This window comes from Magnolia sinica, chromosome 12, assembly GCF_029962835.1.
Source record: "Magnolia sinica isolate HGM2019 chromosome 12, MsV1, whole genome shotgun sequence".
Taxonomy (NCBI): Eukaryota; Viridiplantae; Streptophyta; class Magnoliopsida; order Magnoliales; family Magnoliaceae; genus Magnolia; species Magnolia sinica.
The window spans coordinates 18,659,451-18,668,652 of NC_080584.1; the positions used below are offsets into that span (position 1 = coordinate 18,659,451).

Sequence of the window (9,202 nt, forward strand, 5' to 3'; positions counted from 1 at the left end):
CATCTAATATAAGGGAATCTGCCAGATACACATCAAATGTCAGAAGAGGTGTATAAAGTGATAAGGATAGAAAGGTGGTACTGTGAATGGCATGAAGCAATTCTATGTATATATCCTTCTAATTGCCATTGTTTATCATTGTTGTTGATCCTGAGTTGATTGAAGCTAATTCCTGGCACATTAGTGAAGGATTTGAACCTCATAACTAGTACATATTCATCCTTCATTCATAAGTTTAAGTTCTTTCCAATCTTACCACATCAATTTCATTGGGACCAATGTTTGAAAATGCATTGTACAATAGGAAGAGGATTCAGAATTTTTGTACTGACAATCTCAGGGAGAACAAATGCTATTTTTGCACCAAGGTTGAGATTTTGATTGTGTTTGTTACATATTTGAGGAAAGGGTTTTGGCACAGAAAAGCCATATGCACTATAGCTAGGATATGGGTGAGGCTCCCTTAGCATACACACGGCCTGTAACTCAAGTCCAAACTGTCCAAATGGTAAGGCCCACTGAATACTTGCACGTACGGGTTTAGTCTTTGGGAATTTATCCATTCCAATTTCTATTGTGGTTAAAAAGTTGTGTTGAATGCCTAACCTTTTTTTCCCCTCATTATTTCAGGCCCTCAATGCTACTAAACTCTGAGATGACTTTTCTGACTTATGTAACATATGCAGCTGATCAGATGGCTGGTCCAGCTGAAATTTGTTAAGCTTATTTAACTGCAAATCCAAGTAAATGGATCTTTATGAATTGACCTTGGACAAGTAACACTAGTTGTAGCTGTGACTCCAGCTCAAACTATCACTGAGTAGTTACAATCTACGTTTTACTTAGGTTGTGTGTCATTGTAAATTTTCTTGGTAGATGAACGTATGAGGCCTACATTCTTACCCTTATAACATTATTTCACCATTCTATTAAAGACTTCGAGTAGCATTAGCCGTTTGCGATGCACTGTTGTTATTTATTTTTATTTTTTTTTGAATTCCTCGGTCTGCTGAAACTGGAATGGGGCCACCGGAATTTTGAAGATCAATGCGATGTTGTTTGGGCTTCTCTAAGCCAGAAAGCATGTACAGGCCAGCCCATGTACATGCAAACCCATGTGCCATGGGTACGTGCACGTGAACTGGTGCACATCTCTTTTTTTCCACTTGGTGTCACCATGGCAGAGCTTGGTTGTTTACTCTTTTCGCTTTCCTCAATATGATGAACCGGTGGTTTTAATTACATAGTGGAACTATAGGATCCTGCTCATTAGTAAACACATACTATGTGTTTGCTGACATATATGATTTCATGCATGTGGGTCCATGGTTCAGTTATCAGAACCATTGATATAATGGTCCTATTGTACATAGTGGATACTCTTGAAATCTCCCAGATTGAAATCCTAACCCTCTTCAATTTGTGCCCTTTGTCAATTAATCGTGGAAAGTTATATTGTTCTCTCAACCATTATTGTTGGCCATGATGGTTGAGATCAAGCAATCTGATTTGAAAGGGTCCTCTAGTTAGGTTCAGATTGGATAATGCCAGCCTGAGTTGAACAAACATTCATCACAATTTAATATGATGTTGCTAGCCCATCTCAAACCAGGGCCATTGACGTTCCAAGTTTTGTTTTGTTTTGTTTTGTTTGGTTTTTTTTTTTTTTCTTCTTTCACTGTATTTAGTTTCTTGATTTTGTGTGATATATGTTATGAGTTCTTGTTGTTCCATCCCTTTTCAAAAATTGTTTGTGTTGAATGATCCTAATCATCTGATTATCATTGACAAAAATGATAGTTCTATGATACTTCCTTCCAAAATTTCAGGACATGCATCATGTGCAGCTGTCAAGAATGCCTAAGCTTCATAATTCATTATGAAATAAAACCTGTTATAAAAGAATATTTAGTGTTAAGGAAATATTCTTCAAAGAGGCAAGAAGCATGTGCAAAGTAGTCCTCAAGGTAAAAGTTCAATAGCATTGTGTTCCTATCATTTTCCCATACATATGAATTTCAATAGTTCTTTGTTTCTCTCATTCTTTGAGTGTCAAAGGTACATTTTTACTTCTCCAAACAAATATTCAATTGTTATTGGATGCAACAATCCACATTTGGCATACACCTGTGTGCCAATTTATGATTAGAGCAGCCTACTTATTTATTTTATTTTATTTAAGCAGTAGAACTTATTGTATGTGATCTTGAATACTAATTGATTTATTTTTGTTATTTTTTGTAGGTTGTAGACAGAAATGGATGATGACTAAATGGGAGGATTTTTTATTAAGTATTTGGAACTAAATGGTTTCAGACTTTTGAATTGAGTTAGACACATTTAAACGGTTTATTTTTATCCTAGTGTAATCATAGAGGGCACATCTAAACTCATTTAATCTCTTTTGTTTTATTTATGGTAGCTCTATTTACTGTAGTCTAGATATGATCATCGATCAGCCAGTTTTGACCATCAACCAATGTTTACTCACATTAAAGTTCACAATTATGAGAGGTGGGTCCACAGTTATAGAGACCCATTATTCTGTTTTGAAATTTGCGCAATACATTTGGGCTCATCCAATTGCAGGCGGCACGTACCAGGAACCTTCAGGTTCTATTTATGAACACAGGATGCATTTTGAAAAGGACAAAGCATTAGCTCGACGATTCCAACCTGTGTTGATTGGTGAGTAAATTTGCATATAAGTCTTAGGCTCCATTTGGTCATCACATCAATCTTTATGAATATAATTTTTTCTCAAACCAAATGGAGCTTAAGCCATTTTTTAACTCCGCCAATGCAACTTCTTGCATTGCAGGTCCCAAGCCCGGGTAAGGGAGGAGGGAAAAGGGCGTTAAGGTGAGTTGTGTAATTATCTTCCATTTTATTTTACATACAACGTTAATACACACAAAATAATCCAAGAGCTAACTCTCTTTTGCATGTTGAGATCAATCCGAGGCCATGACAATGCCAAGAACAACCACCTAGTGACTTCTCTAATGCTCAGTTCTGGTTTCTGGAGCGACTACTTGTTGTCCATGGGCACTAGTGCTATAAGAGGATTACCCAAATGGTAAGAACTACAAAATCCCTTCTTTCTCTTTCCTTTTCTTGAAAGAAAAAGTATTGTACAATGCTTCTAGAGCCTTACATATATTCCCTTCTTCCATTTTAAGGGCCTATTGTTACCACAATCCGAGCTTTGCTGACACCTTATCCAATGAAGGAACTTCAAGTAAAGGTGAGCAGTCCCACCTTTTTATTTTGTGATATATTCTATGGTCCATGTGACATTTCCCTAGCAACATTTATATGTTTTTATACTCCAACAATAAACTACATCGTTGAATTGGATATTATTGCTAAGGTGATGATGATGTTGAATTGGATATTATTGCTGATATGCAAATGCATACGCTGAACATGTGTTGTGTGTATTTTAAGAAGCCCAAATGCAGTAAATTTGGTACTGTATAATTGAACATGTGTTGTGTGCATTTTGAACTCATTTTAAACTTGTTGTGTGCATTTTGAACTAATTTTGAACTTGTTGTGTGCATTTTGAACTAATTTGGCACTTGTTTTTTTTATTTCTTTTAATATTGAATGAATTTTGTACTCTATATTTGAACGTATTTATAGTCTTAGGCTCCATTTGGTCATCACATTAGTATTTATAAAAACATTTTTGTTTGAAAACCAAATGGAGCCTAAGCTCTTTTTTAACTCCGCCAATGCAACTCCTTGCATTGCCGGTCCCAAGCCCGGGTAAAGGAGGAGGGAGAAGGGCTTTAGAATGAATTGTCAACTACGGAGGAGATCTTGAAAATGCAGTGAGTATCTCTGGTTTTATAGTTTTACTTGTACATTCCTATATTGATTACTCAAGCATGACGGTTATGCGCATTCTTTTAGGTGGATGTTGCATGTGGGAGGGTTGGAGCTGCATATTTCAAATTCAAGCATCTGGTACGTCTCTTGTCAAGAATGCACATGTGTAGTTCATTAAACAGTACATTATGTGATATCGTGTGCATGATATCTATGTTGTAATTTCTCTCATGTATTTTGCTTAAAATCCATGTTTATGTATGATTCTCATGCATTGACATGGATTTGAGCTAAAAAAGATCAAAATAGAAAATTTGAGAAAACAGGGGAGATTTTCTTTTATAAAGTAAGTATTTGGGACCAAGTGGTTACGTATTTGCTCCATTAAATTTGCTCGAAATTAATGGAGCAAACCCGGATGTGCGTCGGAGCTATCCGGATGAGCGGGGGTCCCTTGAAGGTGGGAACATTGTTATGACCATGATGAAGCTGTGCATTTCCTATGGACAGCATTGGAGGGGCCTGGCCATTTGGATAGGCCGTGTTTATGTATTTGATCGAAATTAATGGAGCAGACCCGGATGTGCGTCGGAGCTATTCGGAAGAGCGGGGTTCCCTGGAAAGAGGGAACCGCTATTATGACCATGATGAAGCTATCCATTTTTTATGGACAGCATTGAAAGGGCCTGGCATTTATGTCGGATGGCCGTATTTATATCTGTATTTGCTTTGCAGGGACCATACCCTTAACCTAAACCAAAACCTAAACTTGAACCTACACCTAATCCTAATCTTAACTCCTTAACCTAAACCAAAACCCATGACCTAAAACCTTAACCTATAACCCAAAACCTCAACCTTAACTTAAACCTAAACCTAAACCTATAGCCTAAACTCAATTCCCTAAACCTTAACCTAGACCTAAACCTAAACCTATAGCCTAAACTCAAATCCCTAAACCTTAACCTATAACCTAACCTAAACCTATACTTAAAACCTAAAACTATTCCCAAATCCCAAACCCTATAACCTAAACCAAAACCTAAACCTAAACCTATAACCTAAACTCAATTTCCTAAACCTCAACCTAGACCTAAACCTAAACCTATAGCTTAAACTCAAATCCCTAAGCCTTAACCTATAACCTAACCTAAACCTATACTTATAACCTAAAATTATTCCCAAATCCCAAACCCTATAACCTAAACCAAAACCAAAACCTATAACCTAAACCCGAACCCATTCTCAAATCCCAAAACCCAAACCTCAACCTAAACCTAAACCTAAACCTATAACCTAAACTCAATTCCCTAAACCTCAACCTAGACCTAATCCTAAACCTATAATCTAAACTCAAATCCCAAAACCTTAACTTATAACCTAACCTAAACCTATACTTATAACCTAAAACTATTCCCAAATCCCAAAACCTATTACCTAAACCTAAACCTATAACCTAAACTCAATTCCCTAAACCTCAACCTAGACCTAAACCTAAACCTATAGCCTAAACTCAAATCCCTAAACCTTAACCTATAACCTAACCTAAACCTATACTTATAACCTAAAACTATTCCCAAATCCCAAAACCTATTACCTAAACCTATACCTAAACCTAAACCTATAACCTAAACTCAATTCCCTAAACCTCAACCTAAACCTAAACCTAAACCTATAACCTAAACTCAATTCCTTAAACCTCAACCTAGACCTAATCCTAAACCTATAAATTCAAAACCCTAAACCTTAACCTATAACCTAACCTAAACCTATACTTATAACCTAAAACTATTCCCAAATCCCAAAACCTATTACCTAACTCATTCTCAAATCCAAAACCTATAACCTAAACCTGAACCCATTCCCAATTCCCAAGACCTATAACCTAAACTAAAATCAAAACCTATAACCTAAACCCGAACCCATTCTCAAATCCCCAAAACCCAAACCGACACCTAAACCTAAACCTAAACCTAAACCTATAACCTAACCTCAACCTAGACCTAAACCTAAACCTATAGCCTAAACTCAAATCCCTAAACCTTAACCTAGACCTAGACCTAAACCTAAACCTATAGCCTAAACTCAAATCCCTAAACCTTAACCTATAACCTAACCTAAACTTATATTTAAAACCTAAAACTATTCCCAAATCCCAAAACCTGTAACCAAAACCAAAACCAAAACCTATAACTTAAACCCGAACCCATTCTCAAATCCCAAAACCCAAACCTCAACCTAAACCTAAACCTAAACCTATAACCTAAACTCAATTCCCTAAACCTCAACCTAGACCTAAATCCTAAACCTATAACCTAAACTCAAATCCCAAAACCTTAACCTATAACCTAACCTAAACCTATACTTATAACCTAAAACTATTCCCAAATCCCAAAAACTATTACCTAAACCTAAACCTAAACCTAAACCTATAACCTAAACTCAATTCCCTAAACCTCAACCTAAACCTAAACCTAAACCTATAACTGTTCACTCCCCAAGTATAGGGTTGTGATGTAGTAATAAACTCGGTAAGACCGAGGTCGAATCCACAGGGACTGATACCTGTACGTTATCTGAAACCAAGTAGAACTAGAACTAGACTAAGATGTGATCTAAACCAAATAGAATAATTGTGGAAGAATTATGTAAGACTTTAAGTAATTCAAAGGAAGGAAAACTAGGGATTCAGAGGATCCACTCGTAGAGATCAGGGAGATCTTTTTCCTGCATCAGGAATCATGGAAATCAAACTGAACTTACTTGATCTGGTTTTCAAGAGATGAAAGGTGTATGAATTAGAATGGATTCCATCACCAAACCTTGCCCAGGAGACAAAGCAAACAACAGAATTAATCTAATTACCAATCAATCAACATGCCATGAAAGTTAGGCAGAGTACCGTCATCCGACCATGCCCATGAGACGATGGTGAACAATAGGGCTTCCTGACTTCATAAACATGAAAAGGAGAAAAGGAACATGCTCAAAGCTATCACAGACCCATTGTAATTTCAGTCACAATAGACCATTAAAAACTACAAACATTCCCTTAACAATTAAACCATAATCAAGTTCAATTCACGATTAAATAGTTAACCCAGCAATCAGAGTCTCCCATCTCACTACAAGCTTCACCTCTTAGCCCTAGCTAAGAGGTTTAGCCCGTCATGATGCGGGCTAAATTCTAATTAGAAGAAAAAGAAGAAGAAGGAGAAGAAGAAGGAAAAAAACAAAGCAAGGAAGTAAAGTAAAGGAAGAAAAAAAACTTCTCTCTCTTCTCCTTGTCTTCCCGTATCCAGATCATGTCCCTGCGGCACCCCACCTTGAATGCTCCAAGCGCTCCCTCCTTCACGTTTCTCTTTCTTCCTGCTATCCTCTCAGCCTTCCCAGCTCCACGTTCGGCAGCCACCTTCTTCCAGCAGCCTTAGCAAAAACAGCCGCTGCTCTCTCTCCAACCCACGTTCCCAACAGCCCCCACTCACTTTTTTTTTCTTCCCGTCCTCTCATTTTTTTCTCCTCCTTTTCTTTTCTTCCTTTTCTTCCTTTAATAGCAGCAAGGCCGGTGGAAGGGAGTCCCGGCTGGAGTCGGTGCGTGAGGAGACTCCTTTCACAGCAAGGGATCGGCAAAAGAAGCGCGGGTCAGCTTACGCAGCCAGTAATCAGAGACTTCGTGCGGCCCGCTGTTCACTTTCTGATCAATTCTGCCAGCGTGGAAGTGGATGCATCTTCCCTCTCTATCATTTAGACGGTTCAGATCATCGAGAAGATTGATGATCGTGGCCCACAACTCCCCCGAATCTCCGGATTTCCCGGACGCGCGTAAGGCGTATGCAGAGGCGCTGACGTGTTCGGTGGGCCCCACAGAGGTGTTTTTGAAGAAATCCACCCCGTCCATTGGATTCAGGATGAAATTTCGGTCAAGAATAGGTAGTTTTGAACGTCCATTGACACGGAATCAGAGAAGAAATCTTCCAAACATCAATTTGAACGTTGCAGGGCAGTCCACTTATGGCCTCTGTATCGTGCACGTGTGCTTGCATGGGTCCAAAATTTTAGCATGGGTTTGAAGAAATCATGGCCCTCTACAAGATGGCTGGCTTGGATCATCCGAAAATTTACGCTGTGGGGCCCACTACCATCCGCAAAACGGTCCGTCCGTCTTGCCGCGTGAAACGGCCACCGCCGTATTTGAAGAGGAGATGCGGGTCAGCGCTGCTGACCCGCGTAGCGTGGTTCGGTGCACGGCCAGTGCCGTGTACATGGTGTACATGCACTGGCCCTGTGGGGTCCATCGTGATGTATATGTAACATCCAACCCGTCCATCATCTTTAGTACTTCCATTAAAGGGGTGAGACCAAAAGTGAAGCATATCAAGATGTCAGGTGGGCCCCATATCATTATTTTGGTAGCTGATCTGTCCGTTGGGCTGCTCCCGCGATGATCCGACGGATGAATTTCGACATGTACGGTTCATTTAGAGTCCTTAGGCCCTGTATAGAGTTTTGACCTGAACGGATAGTGGGAACCCTATGATCTTTCATTATGAACCAATTTTGGGCCACTTGAACTTCAGTTACTTGATTTTCACGGATCTCCGGTGTGTAAATTCGATGATCTTGGTCCCCTGGGGTCCGTCCCATGCTTTAGTGTCATCAGATCGGTAAATCCATGCTTTTTAGTGTCCTTTCCCAGTCCAAGCTCATGAAGACGCCCTGCATCACAAATACAATTAAATTAGGCTATTAAACGGTGTCATACTTGTAAATCCATACAATAAATGGGTCTGATATGCAATATTTGACCCTCAACACAACCCCCAACCAGCATTTTGCTAGTCCCGAGCAAAGTATGCGAAAAATAAGTTGAGAATTATAGGAGAATTTCTATGAACTCGAGTGATTTTGGAAAACAATCTAGATATTCAGAATTCAACAATTCATGATTGTTGGGCCTTACTCTCTCCTAGACTCAAACACACGGTAAACTTCATTCAAAGTATTAGTCCCTTAATTAGAAATAATCCTAAACATTGAGTTCCACAGATGTAAAGTGTAATCCCAACTTTCAACATTAATATTCAATTCTTTATTTCAGGATATCGTTGGTAATCAACAAGAGAGTTCATAATAACCAAAGCTTGCCTCAAAGATCATCTTTTCATTCCTTCAGTTTTTTTTTTTTTTTTTTTTTTTTACACTAAAAACAAAGAAGGGGAATGAAGTCCACACTTATAGGGAGCAAACCTATAGTGAAGATTCTTTGCCTAACCTTTTTCAACGGTATCTCTTCCTTTTAATTGATCTTGACGGGCAATTGTTCAAGTTGGTTCCTTCTATGCTTGATTCCCAAATTAACCCTTCA

General features: G+C 38.6%; 1 long non-coding RNA gene across 1 annotated transcript; it reads left to right on the forward strand.

Annotated features, from left to right (window-relative positions):
• Nucleotides 1-2,590: 2,590 nt before the first annotated feature.
• On the forward strand, nucleotides 2,591-3,080 carry LOC131220663 (uncharacterized). Its single transcript, XR_009158764.1, has 3 exons — nucleotides 2,591-2,688; nucleotides 2,822-2,862; nucleotides 2,954-3,080. It is a non-coding gene; the product is annotated as an uncharacterized LOC131220663 (long non-coding RNA).
• The last annotated feature ends 6,122 nt before the right edge of the window (nucleotides 3,081-9,202 follow it).